At 35.7% G+C, this 20,144-nt stretch overlaps 1 pseudogene; it reads left to right on the top strand.

The window, feature by feature from the left end:
• The first annotated feature begins 18,568 nt into the window (after positions 1 to 18,568).
• Positions 18,569 to 19,522, top strand: LOC118636634 (annotated as a pseudogene).
• Positions 19,523 to 20,144: the final 622 nt, after the last annotated feature.

Below are 20,144 nucleotides of genomic sequence, written 5' to 3' on the forward strand. Positions count from 1 at the left end.
ATAAGCATATCTGTTTTTTTTTTGGGGGGGGGGGTGAAATCTGTTGAATCAAAAGCACAGGATCATGAATCTTATATATATTTCAGTGAAAAGTAATACTTTAGGAAAGACATAAAGTCATCCACAATTGCATCATTTACCTTGACTTTCTTGAAAGGTCATGGCATCTGACTCTTTTCTACAAGCCCCTCCTCACTTCACATTTTCATGTATCCCACCTCCAATAACAACTCTTCTTCCTAGACACCTAGGCTATTATTGGCTGCCATCATGCCCATAACTTTGACACCTGAGGAGATAAGGAGCTTAAAAGTAATTCCTCAGCAAATAGCAATGCAGCCAGAAAAAGAGAAATGGCCAAATCAATTCATTCAGGGGAGAAAATAGTTTAGTTATAGGTAATGGAAGTTGAATAGGAGGCTTATGTGTAAATTGAGGAAAAAATGAGGAGGAGGAAGATGTAGCAATTTGTGTGAATGAGACTAGGGAACTCGGACCTAAACTAAGACCCTTAGAGCTGTATTTTAGATTAAAAATGCAATGTAACAGTAATTTGAAGCAAGGCTAGTGGAGCAAAATATAATAAAGAGTCCAAATTGACTGTGCCTTTTCATAAGCAAAGGTCATAAACTAGTGGTATTTTCTTTGTAATAGGAACTCTATAGGGAAACTAAGATCAATGCTGAATATAGATTTACTTGCATTAAACATGCTGATTCTACACTATTTTTAAAAGGTTAAGAAAAGATTTGAGGAGCCCAATGCAATGAAAAGTATTTGTTTGATTTTTTTTTTAACCTGACTAGATTGAATCAAACCCTAAGCTGAATCTGTAAGATGGTAGTTGTAGCAAACACAATTGGTGTCCCACCCATATCCTCTCATCTTTGCCATCTTGGTTAACATCTGTAGAATTCAAACTGCCAGCTCTTGAATTTATGGTGCTCTTTTTGTTTTGAAATTTTTTAAATTTTATTCATTCATTCATTTATTCATTATTTATATTTATTGTTGACACTCTTACAGATGTCCCTCATTTCCCCCCCTCTGCCCACAAATGGGGGCATTTTCCTTGCAAGTAAATTTGTCATTTAAATCCACAGCCAGTTGAATGGTTAAAAAGTACCCAATTTAATAAAATCATACAAAAGAGGACAAATGGGCACCATCTGGTGACTATAACCTAACATACTCTAACACTTTGCCAATGTATTTTAATGAATATAGATTTAATTAGCTGCTACCCTACTTCACTACAAAAGTCAGTCATTTACAAGAATAATTATTTTATTATCTTTATTGTTTTTGTATGACAAGAATTTTGGGAAGAGCTAGTTGGGGTGGTTCTGGCTCTGGACCTCTAATATGGTGGCAGTCAGACAATGATTGAACCTGGAAGAGCAGGGTGCTGAATCTAGGGACTGTTCAGGTATCTCTCATTCTTGTGGAATCTCCAGACCTCTACATGTAGTCTCTACATGAGCTAGTTAGGGCTTTGTTGTAACTATTAGACGGCTATAGTGGGTGTTTTGTTTTGCCTCTGGGGCATGGTTTGCAGCTAGGTAGCAGGCCAAAAGTGATGGACAATTAATAACTTCCAGGAACAGGCCTCACCCAATAATTGATGAGAGTCAGTGTATAAATATCCTACCTTCCATATTTCTCAATTAGGATAGATATGAGATATGTGTCTTCAGGAGAAATAAGCTGTATTCATGCACAGTGGTAGAGTGTTTAAGAATCACCCTTCATTGGCTGACTGCTTTTTCCTGTCTCATTTCCCCAGTCTTTCACGGCTATCTCCTTAATCTCCAAGTTAAATTATTTTCACTCATTCTTTAGACTCAGGGTCAGCTTCTGATGAAACTCAAACTATAGCTATAAGATTTCCCTATAATAAGAAATACCAAAGAAAAAATATAGTCGTACTTCATTATACATTTTCTATAGTAAACATGGAGAAACATGTTATGTCAAGTAGTATAAAATACATAAGAACAAAGAATATTGTACGTTCATTAACTTATTTACGAAGTGTCTACATGTAAGTCATAAAGAAAAAATAATTATCACAAAGTCTAAATGCTTCTTTTCCATCTTTATTTTGTATTTTTGTTTGTTTGTTTATTTGTTTATCCTCACCCAAGGACATTTTTTGTTCAGGTAGAGTGGGAGGGAGAGAGAGGAACAGAGAGAGAGAGAGAAACATCGATGTGAAAGGAACACATCGAGTGGCTGCCACCCGCACGACCGACCAGGGCCGGGGACAAACTTCAACAGAAATACACGCCCTTAGAGGGAACCAAACCCGGGTCTCTCTGGACCGCAGGCCGACGCTCTAACCGCTGAGCCAAACCAGCCAGGGCTATTTTGCATTTTTGATTAACTAATGTCTAGTCTTGTCTTTATCTTAAGGAGTAAAATCAATGTCGGTATGAGTTTTGTAGATTGCTATAACTGTTATTTAATTAATCCATTATCAAAATTGTATGCATCTTGTTTTGAATATTTATATCTATATCAGTTAGCTTTTGCTGCATAACAAACCACTTCAAATTTTAGTGGCTTAAAACAAGAACCACTCACTTAGCTCACAATTTTGCAATCCATCATTTAAGCTGGGCTAAACTGGGAAGTTCTGGTTTCAGCTAGGCTTCCTCATGGGTTTGTGATCAGCTGGCAGATGAGCTGGGAACTGACTGGCTTACAATGGCTTTTGCTAGGATGACATTTTTCTGTTCCACATTCTCCAGAAGGCTAGCTTCAATTGGTCTTGTGGCTGAGACAGGGTTTCAAGAGAAAGCAGAGGTGCAAAAGTTTTCTTTGAAGTCTATGCTCAGCAATAGCACAATATAACTTCTACCACATTTCATGGGTCAATGTAGTTAGGAGACCAGCTCAGATTCTAGAGTTAGTATAACAGACTTCATCTTCTTTCTAATGGGAGAAACATCAAAGTTACATTGCAAAGTTACATTCCGGAAGGAGAGAAGAATTGAGTGTCTATTTTGAATCTGTTTACACAATACCAAATTAATACTAAATGATGGTCAACAACAACAACAACAACAACAAAAATAGAAGAAAAGGAAGCAAAATATGTTTTTGTCTATACTTAAAAATTGTATTTTAAAATATGTTTTTATTAAATTTCTTAGAGGCACAGAGAGATAGAAACATCGATGTGAAAGAGAAACATCAATTGGCTGCCTCCTGCATGCCCCCTACTGGGGATGGAGCCCACAACCCAGGCATGTGCCCTGACTAAAATCGAACCAGGACCTCTCAGTCCATGGGCCAATGTTCAATCCACTGAGCCACACTGGCCGAGCTCAAAATTGTGTTTTATAACAGTTACACATTACTTATAACACAATACAAAATATTTATCAAAATGAATCATAAATTTGAGGTAGTTCTCTGTGAATAACATTTGGAATTACCTAGGGGGGCAGCGTTAACCACAGTTAAGAACAATGAAAAGCCCTTAATGCAGACTTTGATCACAATTATCTACAAGTTATAAATGATCAGTGTGGCACCAACCAAATTTGCTTAGAATAAAATGCCATTTAGAATCATTTTGAACATGTACTATGCGTCTAAAGGATTATTTTATTTTAATAGCTAAATATTAACCCCTGAAAAAGAGGAAAACTGAGTGAAAATGGTGATAGGTCCTTAATTCTGGTAGAACTCCTAGGTACTCTTTAATTATAAATCCAATTGATCTATTACAGTAGGAACAAAAATATTGATTTTATTTATACATCTCATTATATCTCTCTTCTCTCTTAATGTGAAACTTTGCAGTTTTTCCAGTTTCTCAAAACAATATATATATATATATATATATATATATATATATATATATATATATATATATATATATTCTGGACATAGATCGAAGGTTAGTTTATCCTTAGCATTCCTAAACTAGCCATGCTAAATCAAAACTCTATTACTAAGGTGAAAAGCTGGGAGTGATAGGGTATTTGTACTTTCTTATTTTTAAAAACAAACCAACAAACAATATTCCCATGGTAGTGAAGTATTCTCATTGCTTGACAAGAACATGAGTAAACACTAGTTTTTAAGATCTATAAAAGCACACAGGATAAAACAGTAGATCAATAGGTAAATCTCTCTCTATATATATATTTTACATCTATCCATTATCTCTCTATATATAAACATGACGACAAACTCATATATACAGACAGAGGGAGGGATTTTTAAAATTTCTGTTTTATATTTCCTTCACAATTTATTTAAAAACTTTCTATTATTGTACATTTAATAAAAGAGTGAATTAATTTCTGACATCTGTATATTGCTTGATTTTTCTCTTCTTGGGACTGAAGGCAAGAGAGGGAAGTCAAGGTAAAGGATGTAGAATGAAGAAATGCAATTCAGTTCTGCCAAAGAACATTAATTATTGTGATAGATGAGACTTTGTTTCTCTTTTTAAGTGTATTTACTTCTGGCAATGTAAAAATTCAGGATCATCATATATTTGTATGAAAAAAAGTAAACTTAACATGTTGAACTTGATCTTATAAAATAACAGTATATAAATTATATATTTCTGAGAGAAAAAAAATGGTAAAGTTACAACTTTCCCCCAAATATCTTAGCATCTATAATTCAGAATTTCCACAACTACAAAATAATTTATTTTCTACAAACCCATAGCAAAAATAGCAAATCTTGTTCTGCATACTTATAGGCTTACTATCTAAATAACATCTTGTAGCAGTTCTACAGATGACCTCATTTTGAGAACTGACTTGGAATATTAAACTGTAGAAACTGCAAACAACTACGAGCATCCCAAATAATACATACAAGTGTGTGCTGATTGGCTGGGTGGAAGGGGCAATGACACACTGTATTTGAACATATCTACACTATTGCACATATTGTGACCTCTAACACTGCAGTGTTTCTGACTATTGGTTAAAGAAAAACAATCATTCAGGCAGTTTAAATTTGATAAATATATGAATACTTCAACAAACTTGAAGCTGAGCAAGTCATCAGCAACTTTTGACATCATGATGACAAATGATTTGTTTGTTAATCATTTCATTTCTTACTGTGAAATACAAGATATGACCATCAGAAGATTTAGTTTTCTGGATGCCTTGCCAGAGTTGTGGTGGGCCTGATAAGGAATAAGAATTAGAACATGATATTATGTAACTGTGGAACGTCAAATAATTTCCCAAGTAATATGTTGACCCTTGCATGTTTATGTGGCCCTTCTTTAAACCTAATGTATAAAATGCATTAGGCCTGTGGTTTTTTTGTTTCTTAAAATCTGATAGATTCTTTACTCCTTGTCCATACAGAGCTTTCCAAATCCCAGGTTTGCCTCCACAAATAACTATGAATGCATGGAAAGTGCTTTCTGCATGTGCTCAAATTGTGCTGCTTGTTTGTGGTTCAGTCATAAACGTGATTGAAGGCAAATCTGAACTTTGTTGGAATCTATATTGCCTAATTTTTAAATCTAGAGTAGCCCCATTGTATTCTACCCTATCCAAACTTCTCAACAAGCCTTTTTCACTAGTTATCTACTTAATACAACTAGTTTTTGTTTCCTAAAATTACTGGTAGGAACAATCAAGTCCATGGATGTGTCTGTCCAGGGTGCTACTATAAATAATAAGTTTAGATTATTTTTCCTAATATATATCTGCAAAAATAAAGCTGTGAAAATAATACAGCTATATTTAATTTATGTCAGGCAAGAAATCTTGCTGTTTTCAATCAGACTAGGTAAGTAATTAATGATTTCCACTTATATCTTTTTCCCAGCTACAGACATGACTCTGATTTTTTCTACATTAAAATGCTTCTTGGAAAATTTCCTTCAGTGAGCCCCAATCCAATTCCTTTCCAAGAACAATGAATTTCCTTTTCTTTTCTCCCTTCCAAAACATTTTTATGGACCAAAGTGACACAAGGATAAATGACAAAAGATTTTTCTGTTGTTGTTATATCTCATGGAAAATGCAATTTGATCTATGTAGTGTTGGGAATTGAAAGTCATTTAATGGTTTGTGGAGAGAATCCAATTTAATTTGTAAGATATGCTCTTCTAAATCCAGTTTTATATGGTTCGTGATTATTTTGCAATGCGTTTTTACCCTTTGTTCACCAAATATTTTTACCACAACAGGTGTAGCATCTTTCTAAATTCTTGCTACTTGAATTGTAGTTCACACACCAGAGGCATCAACATTTCCTAGAAATTGTTAGAAATATAGACTCTCAGACTTCTCCCCAGACTTACTCAATCAGAATCTGTATTTGTTTTCAATTTTTATTAATTTATTTTTGTTACAGATGTTTCTCCTTTTCCCCTCCTAGACACCCTCCTCCTCATCCTGCCCACCCCCGTCTATGTCCATTGGTTACGCATACATACGTATAAGTTCCTTGGTTCATCACCTCCATCCTCCCCACTCTTCTACCCTGAGGTTTGTCAGTCTGAACCATATTCCTTTCTATGTCTCTGGGTCTATTTCGTCCATCAGCCCACCTTGTTCATTATATTCCACAAATAAGTGAGATCATGTGGTATTTCTCTTTCTCTGATGGGCTTATTTCACATAGCATAATACTCTTGAGGTCTTCCATGTTGTCTCAAAAGATAAGAGATCTTTCTTTCTTACAGCTGCATAGTATTCCATTGTATATATGTACCACAGCTTTTTTATCCACTCATCTACTGATGGACACTTGGGCTGTTTCCAGATCTTAGCGATTGTAAATAGTGCTGCTATGAACATAGGGGTACATATATTCTTTCTGATTGGTCTTTCAGGCTTCTTAGGGTATATTCCTAGAAGTGGGATCACTGGGTCAAATGGCAATTCAATTTTTAATTTTTTGAAGAAACACCATTCTGTTTTCCATAGTGGCTACACCAATATATTATTTCTATACAAATACTTTTTCTACATTTATATTTGGCATTTTATTTTCTGTGTCTAGAGCTGCATTCTCCCATACAGAAAGCATTAGCCATATATGGCTATTGAGAGTTAAATTAAATAAAATACAAATTCAATTAAATTTCAGTTCCTCAATCACCATAGTCATATTTTGAAGTACAGATTGAATATCAGATAGTGCATATATTGGCCATTTACATCATCACAGAAACTTCTATTGGGCAGCAATTGTCTAGAGACTACTATATTCTAAGTTAGACTTTGAAACTGTCTGTTTCAACAGCTTCCAGATCAGACTGGCAGCTTCAGTGAACCAGGATAACCAGTCGAAAGAGAAAATCTAGTTAATTCAAGGGATTATTCCCAGTGCACTTGGTCTATTTCTGAAATATCACACTATTTTATATAGGTTAGAAGTTTAAGAAAAAAAAAAGTAGAATAACATGCCTCCTCTTCTCACATTCTTCTATCATTATAAGGAGATCATAGCAAGATTATCCTACAGGAATAAAAAGACTTAGAAATGGGAGCAGAGGCTCCAGTTCCTAATCAATTACTGAATGTATAATACGAGGTAAGTCACTTAACCTGCCTGAGTTTGAGTGTATTTGTCTATACAATAAAGATATTATGTTTGGTGACTTTTGGGTTCCCATCCATTTCTGTAATTCTCAACACCATGAATTAGAAACTTCTAGTGCAGCTACCTGAAATCAACCCATTATTACTATAGATACCATTACATGAGGGATGTGCATTTGATATATATTAAACAAAAGTGCTAGGGTTACAGATAATTTTTTAAATTATCTGCTTTCAAGGTAATAATAATCTAGAGGAGTGGTTCATAAAGTGAGTGCTTACACCTCAGGAGAGACCAAGCTGATTCACAAAACTGAGGAATGAAATGTTAAAATTACACTCTATGTCCATTGTTTATTTAAACTTGGAAGAATTTTAATACATGCATTATCAATAGGATGCATAAATGTGAGTGTAATATTTTCAAGGAATATATATATATATATATATATATATATATATATATATATATAAACATATACAGAATAATGCATACATTTATTGGAAGTCCATGTTCAGATAGTTTTAAAGTTTTGGAGCGGGTGATCATAGAAGTTTGGAGAGCACTTGGTTAGAGGAGAGGTAGACAGGAAAATAATAATACATGGTGTGTGAGAAAAAAACTGCTTTAACAAGAATATACGATTCAATAAGTCACAAAAGAGAGCATACAATCATGAGGGGGTGTCAGAGGAAGGACACATTTTCAGAAATTGTGCTACTTGACTTGAATCATCAAAGTGAGGAGCAAAGGTGGTCTGGGCAGAATCAATGGCATATGCAAAGACACATGTACCCTAACCACCATGAAAAATGTAGGAACCAGAACTGGTTCAGTGTGGCTGGAAGTTACATTATATGTCGGGAGGGATGAGAAATAAGCCTGGAGAGGAGGATATAAGCCATAAACATATATTGTATAGTTTTCTAGGATAAAGGGAAATTTTCATTTTAACATGTTTCTCAGCCATGTCACCTTTTTCTTTTGTCAAAATTGTTTTTTATTTTTTTAATTAATTAATTTATTTTTTATTAATTAATTTTTGTTACAGATGTTTCTCCTTTTCCCCCCACTGATTCCCCCCTCCCCCTCCCTCCCTGCCCTTTCCCCAGCTTTGTTGTCCATGTCCACTGTTCATGCATACATGCATATAAGTTCTGTGATTTATCTCTTCCCCACCACCCCCCTATTTAGGGGATTGTCAGTCTGTATCCCACTTTGTTTTTTAAATATTAATTTAAAATTTTGGATTATATATCTTACTTTTTAATCATCTGAATAATTTCCAAGCTACTCTAAAAAAAAAGAACACGTTGATAATTTTGCAAGTTTCCATATTTTGTTAAACTAATTCAAGTTTAGTGCAAACACTGAAGAAAACTTGAGATTTCTGGAAATTTCCAAGAATTTTCCAAATGCTTCCAAACATAGACCTATTCTAAACAGTAAGCATTCACCATGGTTGACCTTCCTAATTTACAGTGTTTAGTATTATTTTTATCCTCTTTTTATTATTTTTTTTAATCCTAATGTTTACAGAATAATAAATAACTTGGGACGATGACCTTGGTTTTCTCAGGAGAAAAAGGAAAAGTTATTATTTATTTATTTATTTATTTTTATTTTATTTTATTTTTATTATGAATTTTTATTTATTTTTTTGTTACAGATATTTTACCTTTTTACCCCATTGGCACCCCCCACCCCACCCCACCCTCCACCCTGTCCCCGGCTTAAAAAAGTTATTATTTTTCTACACCATGTTATGCTACTTACGTTTAAGAAAAAAGGTTGAATGTTATAAAACCAGTAAATATTACACTATATGCCCTGGCTGATGTGGCTCAGTGGTTGAGCATTGTCCCATGCACTGAGAGGTTGCTGGTTCGATTCCCAATCAGGGCACATGCCTGGGTTTCAGGTTTGATCCCCAGTGGGGGGCATGCAGGAGATGGCTGATTGATGGTTCTCTTCTCTCATCACTATATTTCTCTCTCTCTCTCCTGCTTTTTCTCTAAAAATCAATAAAAATATATTTTAAAATATATTATAGTATATACCAATAAAATATAACTTATCTAGTATAACTTTATCAACCAATTAATTTATTAATTACTACTAAATTAATTAATTTCACAATTGTGAAAATCAGGGAAATTTCAAAATAGATTTATCTTTAAATGATCATATAGGAAATCATATTTCCCTGGGAATATATTGCCTACTCATCTGAAATATTTGTGTTTATTCAAGGCATAAGGATACTAGATGGTTAACATTTTTCTGCCAGACCCTAAATAGTATAAGAGACACCATTAAACTTCCTGTTTTTTGCCCTTCGCTAGTTGCAGACCCCTGGCCTTGGAAACTTAACTAAAAAGTACAGAATAATTATCAGATTAAAACTTCAGTTGCCCAATGGGGAAAAAAGGGGGGACACCTGTAAAACTTTCAGCAATAAAGATTAAAAAAAAAAGACTTCAATTGCCCTAATCTTTTTATTTATGTATTTATTTACTTCGTTAATCAATGTCAATTCACTCTTGAGTTTGTATTCCAGAGGAATTATATCTACCTAAAGATCCTGTTAGGAAAATATCAACTACTAATTATTTCTATTTTTCAAGTATATTGAAAATAATAGTAACCAACTCTAGATCTTCTACATATTAATGAAGTTTCATAAATTTTATTTTAGCTGTAAGAAAGGCAATTTTATTGTAGTCTACTAGTTTAAAAGTTGTATCAATTATGAATTTGCATCTCAGCAGAATATTTCTTAAATAACTAGGAAAGTGTTTTATCCTGAGTTCTATCAACTTAATTAACCATCAAAAACAACCTTTTTGTGATATTTTCTATTAATTAAATTCAAATACAGTAAACAAAGAAAAATTTCCTTTCAAAAATTGTTTTTTTTTTATTTCAAATTTTAATTTATCTTTTTTTAAATTTATCTTTATTGTTGAACTTATTACAGATGTCCCCCTTTTTTCCCCATTGACCCCCTCCTATCTGCTCCTGTCCCCCTCCAGCCTTCCCCACACTATTGTCTGTGTCCATTGGTTATGCATATATGCATATAAGTTATTTGGTTTATCTCTTCCCACTCCCCCCCTTTCCTATGTATCAGTCAAGGTGATAAAGTACTTGGATTAAATACGAATAGCTAGGTTTTACCTTTTAGTGTCTTGTGATTTGCTATATAACCTTGAGAAAGTTTCTTATTTTCTCTGTGCCTCAGTTTCCTCCTTGTATACTTCAGGTCTCTGTTACAATGATGCTGCAAAACAACTAAATCTCAATGGTTTAAAACAATAAACATTATTTCCTTTTGCTGAAAGGTTTTGAGGTCAATCATATTGGCTTTGTTTCAGGCTGTGGGTTTGGTCTAGGTCTCCTCCACATGTCTTTCATTCTGAAAGAAGCAGTTACTTTTGTGGCTCATGCACAGGAGGACAAGAGGACAAGCCACTTGCATCACATCTACTCACTATTCATTGTCCAAAGCCAGTCATATGGAGAAGCTCAAAGTCAATGCAGTAGAGATGTAAATTCCACCCATTTTATTACTAGGAACTACACAGTTGTACAACAAAGGAATGTGTACAGAATTCTGTTAGAGAGAGGGAATGAAGAATTGGGAACAATAATTAAATCTACCCCATTCCTCTTCAGTCATTGGCTATGTAGCTGTGCTTTCCTATGCGAAAAGTTGTTTTAACCAACTTTATTTTAAGGTGTTGCATAACACATGTAGCTTTAGAAATGTGCATATGTAAATATCCTGTAACAGAGCTATGGTGTATTATTTAGATTAATTTAAAAATCCACCTTAGAAAAATATGTTTGCTTGAACAAATGTTTTCTTTGAGTGATGAGACTATGGTAATGCATTTATTTTCTTTTCTGTAATACTCAAATCTTCTGGATATGTATTAATGTAGTGTTTTTAAAAATAAAAAAACTTTATCAAAATGCCTATATATAAGAGAAATTCCAATTAAAATATGTTTGCTTTTAGAGGTTTAAATTTTAAATGCATACTATGTGTCTCTGATAACATTAATTATTCATTTCCTCATCATTATCATTTTATTTACATTATCTAAAAAAATAGAAATCTTACAGAAACCAAGGGATTATATGAATAGACATGATTTTTAACTTAGTTCTATATATCCCTTTTGCTAAATGGGGCATGCAGTTTACTGGACAGTACATAAAGCAAAGCTCTCCCTATTGGTACCAAGTTGGCAGGCAATTTTGTTTTAGTCCTGTCTGGAGATTGTACTTTCCTGTACATTTCAACTCTGATCTTCTAATGGTCATCTGTTATGCTGTGATTACATGGATGAACTACAAAGAGATCATTTGTTTAAATTGTCAAGTTAAGGGCATAGTATATATATATATATATATATATATATATATATATATATATATATAAAGGAAAAATGCTACAACTCAAGATAAAATAAGCTGTGATTTACAATAAATTTTGACACTTTAAAAATAATACAAATACTCTACTTTAAAAAAGCCTACCCATAAAAATGTTTTAAGGAATAATTTTCTGCATTGTTGACAATCTCAACAGATTGGCTAGATTCAAGATGGGTTTGGGGACAGAAATATCTTTCATTCCTGTAGTTTGTAATATTAAAGCTAGAAAGTGCTGAGAGGTCACATTATAGCTTCTACAGAACCTGGTGGAGTTGAGGTTTGTGTAACATTTTTTCTACTCTGTTAACAGAAGAAAAGTTGCTTATTACAGGCTTTTCCAAGAAATATTATATTTCTGGCTCAAAACTTTATCACTTCATTCGGTGCTTCCTTCCATGTAATAATAATCAAAGATAAAATTTTAGAGGGACCCACTGGTTCCCCAATAATAGATACAAGAGGTTCAGCCAAAATCCAACCTCTTTTGGTACATAAAACTTGCCATCCTATCCTCTTCCACTAGTTTTGTAGAAACATGAAATGCCCTTTTCACTCATGCTTTATCTGGAATGTAAGCAAAAATTGCATACTTCTTAATAATACCTTGCTTTTGATATCTCAATGTTCAGTTCCCATGCATGAGACTTCATGGACACAACTTAACATTTGAGTTCCTCTCAAAAGCTTAAGGGCAGTTAATTTTACTATGCCTTTTATATTTTTCTCATTGTTTGCTAACATTTAATAAGATTTGTTTTACATTATCTAAGTGCTTTTCTTGCATCATGCCACATGTACTATCTACTAATTAACTGACCTCTGCTTAATTATCTTCATTTGAAAATTGGAAATTATAGTGGTAACCATCTCCTGGGGTTAAATTGAATAAAATGATGGATATAAAGTGCTTAGAAAAAAGAACCCATCATAGAGTAAACAATAAAAAAATATAAAGTATTTCCATCCATCCATTTAAAAAATATATAATAAATATACACCGTATGACCAAGCCCCATCCTAGGAACTGGGAATTCACTTTTGAACAGATAAACAAGGTTCCTATTCTTATGGAGTTGACATTTCAGTGAGAAATGACAAACAGATAAAACAAACACGATAGATACTAGTAACAAAATAATTTTGTAAATGAGGAGATTTAATCTGAGATAAATTATATAATTTGCTCACAATCAGAAAGTTAAAAGGTGGTAGAGTCTGGATTTGAATCTAGGATTCTGGTACCCCAAAGCCCAAGCCTTAAGCCTGCCATCATCCCCATGCTGCTATGCTCATTATAATCTCTGAAATATTTTCTCACTGTAGCCTCCCTCTTTTACCCTTTATACTTCATCCTCTGAAATCACTATACCATACCTTTACCTTTACTGAGATATAAAAATCTTGTACTTGCCCTGGCTGGTTTGGCTCAGCTGTTGGAGCGATGGCCCAAGGATTAGAGAGTCCCGGGTTCGGTTGCCGCTAAAAGCATGTACCAAAAAAAAAAAAAAAAAAAATCTTGTACTTGACACCTGCTTGAGAAACCTTAAAGTGTCTGTAACCACAGGATTTTGGTGGCTGCTTTGGGATCATGCAGTCTTTGGGAGTATGAAATGTTCAAGACTGTCCTATGGACTTGATATAAGAAAGAGCCAACATGAAGTTGCGTTCATTCCTGGTCAGGGGTAGCATTGGTAGCATTACATTACATTATTGAATAATACTGAGTGTCATTATGAAAATTTCCAACTAGACCCATGACAAAGGAGGGGGAGATGATGTATCACAAATTACCAAAGAAATCTCTTCCTTCCCTATTATTTGACTTACTTTTGTACTGGAATGGAATGGAATATATTATACATTTATAATGGAATACATTCTCACATTATTTTCTTCATTGCTTTACCTGACCCACTAAGATCAATCTTAGCACAATCAGACATCATGTGCCCTATGACACGATATAATGAAGTATCCTTACTTTAAAAAAATCAAACCTAGATCAAATCAGCCTCTAAATTTAATTTAGAGTTTATAGGAAATATGGAAATATATGTTTGTTTGTTTGTTTGTTTTTATCCTCACCCGAGGACATTTTTTGTTCAGGTAGAGTGGGAGGGAGAGAGAGGGAGAGAGAAACATCGATGTGAAAGGGACACATCTACTGGTTGCCTCCCGCACGACCCCAACCAGGGCCGGGGACAAACTGCAACCAAGGTACCTGCCCTTAGCAGGAACCGAACCCGGGTCTCTCTGGACCACAGGCTGATGCTCTAACCGCTGAGCCAAACCAGCCAGGGCGGACATATATGGTTTTAAGGAACAAGTTAAATAATACTACTAGAAAGCTTAGAACTAAAAAAAATGTAAGAAGCTTTATAGGATAAATGACCTAGTTTCTCCAGAAAATCAATTTCAAGAAGAAAAGGAAATGGAGATATGTGGCTCTTATAGAATAAAAGAGACTTAAAGGACAAAAGAGCCAAACATGATAAGCAGATCTTGTTTGGAACCTAATTAGAAAGAAAAAAACAAACAAACAAACAACCAGCTAATTGTAAAAATCATCGTGAGAGCATCTGAATATTGTCTTACAATTAGATGGCGTTAAGAAATTATTGTAAATTCTGCTAGGTATGAAAACTAGCATAATCATTATATTAAAAATAAAAATATCTTTATCATTTAAATATGTGTAATAAATTATTTACATGTGAAATGGCATGATGTATGGTGTTTATTTTAAAATGTCTACTTCCTAAAATTTTGCAGATCAAAAAGTAGACATTTACTGATCCTCAGACTCAGATTAATATACTAGTTTATCTAACTTTGTATATGCTTGGAAATTTCTATATAGTAAATTTGTAATATCACATTTTCCTTCTTACTTTTCAAAATATTTATCTTTATTGTTGAAAATATTACAGATGTTCTCTCCTATTTCCCCCATTGACATGGTTGTTGTTACTATTGAGTTTTGTTTATTCTTTCAGAGCTCAGGGATCTGTACATTTAAATCTTACCCCAGGTAAGTCTGCCCATTGGCCAGATGTAATTACTCATGCAGAGGATGACTCCCAAATGGGTGTTCAGCATCATTTCTTCACTAGCTTAGGTGTCACATATTTATTTGAAATTAAATGTATGTAAGTCTTTAACATTCAAGGAAGATATCTGGATATGGGACTATGCAAATGTCCCTACTTTTATTCTGAGGAATTAGGAAAAATTGGTTATTGTTGGAGTTTGCCTGACACTACTATTTTCAACTATTAATCAATACAGACAGTGCACAAATCATAAGTGTATGTATAATTTTCCAGTAGTGTTTACAAATAAAAACAGCTTGGTCTTTCTTTTTAGAATAGATCCCCTAAGAGGAATTAGTCATATTTGTTATCACAGCCCTGAAAAGATTGCTAAAATCTAATCAGAATGTAGCATTCCACTTGCCTTTTGACTGTATGTCTGTCTTAGCTTTCTATCAAAAAGTTACCAGATTTTGTGGAGGGTAGACTGTGCCCATTTTCATTTTCCTATGTGATAACAGGATGCCTTCTTGGAAAGATAAGTGGTATTAAAAGTGATTTTTCTAAAGAAGTGTTTAACAAATTTGCCTCACCGTAAGATTTACTTAGGATATTTGTTAAAAACACAAGCTCTGAGCTTCTCTCCTAAAGATCTATAAAGATTTTGATTCAGTAGATTCTGGGTGAGGCCCTTAATGTATTTTTTTTGTTAATCCTCACCCAAGAACATTTTTGTATTTATCTTCAGATAGAGCGGGGGGGGGGGGAGTGAGATAGAGAAACATTGATGTGAGAGAGACACATTGACTGGCTGCCACCTATAGGACCCCAACTGGGGCCAGGAACAAACTGCAACCAAAGTACATGCCTTTAACGGGAACCGATCCCAGGTCCCTCTGATCCGCGGGCTGATGCTCTAACCACTGAACCAAACAGGCCAGGGCCTGTTTAATCTATTTTAAACAAACTCCTCAGATGATTCTTTTGAAAACCTAAGTTTGAGAAACACTGCCCTAAATTAATTGATTTCACTTTAGGTATGGAATGTGCAAGCCAACTTTTACTGCCACCAGTGAGCTCTGCTTCAGGAAGGTGCTTTGTGCAGAAAGTCTACAAAATATCCAACTGCAAAGAAAATTTGAAAATACTTATATCCCTGCCCAGGTTTGCTCAGCCTGACAGACTCAGGTTGTAGTAGTTCTCAACTCTTCATTATTACAATCATCTAGGAAGCTTGAAAAATACCAATGCATAAGACCAAGACCCAGAGGAAATTATCTAATTGACATGTAATAGGGCTTAGGCATTTTTATTTTTAAAGGATTTCTATGTCGTTCTAAAATAAAACGAGATTTGAGAAATACTGAGGTTGAGTTATACAATAGTCACAATGTTAGCAAATATTGTGCTTCTCAAAGAGGAGAATTAGCAGGATCTACTTGTCCCACAAGATCTAAAAGAAAATAGCTCAGATTCCAATCTCATTCTTCCCCCAATATCATGTACATTTTCATTTGTGTTGTGTGGAGTGGATGGAGTGGTTTGGAATTAATTTCTTCTTATCACCTTTGAGTATAATTTTCCCTTTGCTGAAGTTTTAGTCTCTATACTCAGTTTTAAAGTTTTTTTTTCCTTTTCTTTCTATGTGTCTAGGTATAAAACTTGAAAGGTTAAAAAGTCAGTGGTGTGCGGGCAGCTAAATAGCAATCCCAGATAGTGAATAAAGAAAAAAGGATGGGGGATGGGGATATCCAAAGTGAAGTGCTACACATCATCGAGCCATAGGGTATTGGGTCAATGATGGAAGCACCTACAAGCTGGAGTTTTCATCCTTATATGTGTCTACTGGAGGGAAGCTTTTGTTGTCGGTGGTTTTGGGGTCTTGGGCAGTGGGGTTGGGTCCACAGAAATGTGGATGTATGATCAGGTGCTTCTTTGGCAGTTTTAGTTCCTTATATGGTTCGATTCCTGGTGTCCGGCATTTACTGGTCTTTGTTATTCCCTGTTTGAGAAACTTATGAAATGACCTTTAAAAATTATATTGCCTTATAAGGCCTAACAAAACTTAATTAAAGCAGTTTGTGCTAAGAAGGGGTGAAAGGAATGGTTTAATGCCTAATGACATACACTACTTTTTATTTGAATGCTATTAAAACACTCCACTACTCTGCCACATTACTTGGATATCTCAACTCTTCTCTGATCTTGGGTGTGGAAAACTAAACATACTAAACCAAATCTGGAGATGCCCTGTTCCTCCTAATATAATAAAAATTATCTCAAAACCATTTCATGGTATGTAGAAAATCCAGTTTCCATTTCTGTGAAGCTCCTCAGGTCCAGTGTTCTCAAATTCACTTCTGACCCTAAACTCCATTTCTCCCCAAAATTGTCCCAGGTGATGATGACCTAAAGTGTCATTCATGCTTTTCCTGTTCTACATCACACTAGCTTAGCTATAGAAGTCACTTATTTTCCTTTATCCACACAAAAGACTGTTATGTAACAAAATCTACTAAAATATGAGGCAGATGGGGCAAGCTGCAATAAAAACGTTAAAGCAAATAACGAAATATCTGTTCTTTATAAAAGTCTCTCCATAATTTCTCCAATTTAGGCTTCAACTTCCCACATTCTGTTTTCTACAGAATAGTGCACACATTGTCTATTCCTGTGGTGAGTAAACAAACAAATCGACAAAAGCTACATCATTCATCTAACATCCATCTAAATTAAAAACTTTTGCTATGTAGAAAATTCAGTTTTAAATCTTAAAACTGAGCACTTTCTAAAATGTATAGGCTCCAAATCCTGGAGTGCCATTTGTCTACTAAATTCCTGGAGATGTGTGTGTGTGTGTGTGTGTGTGTGTGTGTGTGTGTGTGTTTGAGAATATTGGACAAAGTTTAAATTTATGTGTATGAACAAGATGAGAAAAAAAAAAGTATTCAATGTTAAAAAAAAATAAATGTACAAAAATTCCATAGACAAAATTAAGTACAAATCACAAGATGGGCGAGTTCACAGAATGGAAACTCAAACAGCCAATAAACATATGGAAAGATGTTCAAATTCACTAGTTATTAGAGAAACGCCAATTAAATCCCAGTAAAATGCATATTAAAAGCATGATGAAATACTCTTTCAATGCCCATTATGCTTAGAAAAAGTTCATATTACTAAGTTTCATCAAAGATATGAAGTGCAGGAAGCCAAGGAGAAGGAGAATTGAAAGCTGGGAGGAACTGATTGGCGCGAACTGACTGGCGCTTGGGCTGGTGAGCCAGGGGAGGCAGGGACCGCGGGGCTGAGGCTGTATACTCACCTTGAGCGCGCTGGGGCCTCATCGGTAGTGAGGCCTGGCAGCCAGCAGTGTTTGGAAACCTGGGCGGCTGGGTGCTGACACGAAACCCTGGCAGCAGGTATCGGAACTTCTTCTGCCTGGGCTGACCCTGCGTGATTCCTCCTGAGCGCCTGCCTGCCCACAGGCAAGGCCCGAGGTCCCACAGTCACGGCCCTAGCGCCTCGACAGCAGCAGCACCATGCCGGCGCTCCTGTAGGGCCCCAAGCTTTCCAGTGCCATGGCCCCATTGTTACATGGGCACATCATGATGGAGCAGGAGAGCAAGCGGCAGGATGAAGAAGGTGGAGAAGATGAAACAGAAGATGAAGGAAGTACAGGAGAGAAGGAAGAAAAAGGAGATGGAAGAGAGACAGTCACTAGGAGAAACCTAGGAACAAACCCTGAAGTTACAAGAGAAGTTTTCAGCCCTACAGGAAGGAACACACTTGCTTTTCTTGCAGCTCAAGAAATTTGTAGATAAGGAATTAAATGGAGGAGAAAGGAGTAGAGTGACCTGACTACTCTGACCTCGGCTGCATACCCACAGAGACTAGCTGTTTACGCAGGAATTCATTTCTTCAGCATGCAGGGTAGCCCTGCAGGCACCCTCATGGCAGCTGACAGAGCTAGATATTCAGACCCCAAGTGCTTACCACCTGGTATTATGTGGGCTCAGCAGCTTTTGCAGGGATCTCAGAGCAGGGGCAATTCCAAGGCAGCCTAGGCAGTGCCTTTGGGACTGCTTAGCCCCCATCTCACTGTGGATCCACTCAACCCTCCTATAGCCCTAGTTAGCATCTCAGAGCTCCTTCAGCATTTTCTGCAGCGCAGTCCTTGTCTCACCCACAGCCACAGCCCTATGCCATGAACAGCCACTCTCAGCCCATCCAGACAGGTGCCTCCAGCCTGGTGGTCCCCTGTCCTTGCAAAAGCAGATGGAACATGCTAACCTGCAAACGGGCTTCTCTGACTCATCCTCTCTGTGTCCCATTCCTCCCTAAGCTCTGCATCCAGTCCCTGGACACCTTGCCTCCCCTCAGCTCCCTATACAGATGCAGCCAGCAGGAAAATGGCTCTTTGCTGTTACCAGCCAACCTGATCCTTGCTCCCTTTCATTCAGCAGAGCCAGAACCCAAGATTCTACCACAAGTGACCATCAAATTTGATTTTCAACCTCACCCCACCCCCACCGTGAGTGAATGTCTCCAGTGTGTCCTAGTCCTAGGCCAGTAAAGACTATCTGCTGGGGGGGGGGGGTGACAGGGCGATATGAGGAGCAGAATTGAGTTGAATTGAACTTCTCTTGAAATTAACATAGCTATAGGAAGACCCTAATTTGTTCCAAGCATGTAAATTCTTTTAAACCCAGGAATCATTATTATCCCATTTAATGAATATGCATTGTGTCATACCCAGTACTTGGCACTGTAGGAAATGAGACCTAATCAGGAGAGAGGACAAGCAAATATGAAAAAACACATAGGGATTCAAAGTAAAGCAAGGTATTCTAGCACAATGCTATGGCACACACAGTGAAGCTGACTTTGGAGCTAGTGGATTAATCATTAAAGATGTCTTATAGAGAATTCTGGAAGGATTTAAATAAAGAAGGCTCAGGGTGAGAAATGGTGGGTAAAGCATTAGGTACACAAATTGGTCTGTGTCTCAACACCAGGGTTGAAGGAGGAAGAAAACTAATATTTATCAGCACCTTTGATAAGTTAGGTAGTGTAATGTTTACTTTGTTTATATTATATATTCTTCATGACAATCCA

Source organism: Molossus molossus, unplaced genomic scaffold, assembly GCF_014108415.1.
Source record: "Molossus molossus isolate mMolMol1 unplaced genomic scaffold, mMolMol1.p scaffold_m16_p_2, whole genome shotgun sequence".
NCBI classification, from domain to species: domain Eukaryota; kingdom Metazoa; phylum Chordata; class Mammalia; order Chiroptera; family Molossidae; genus Molossus; species Molossus molossus.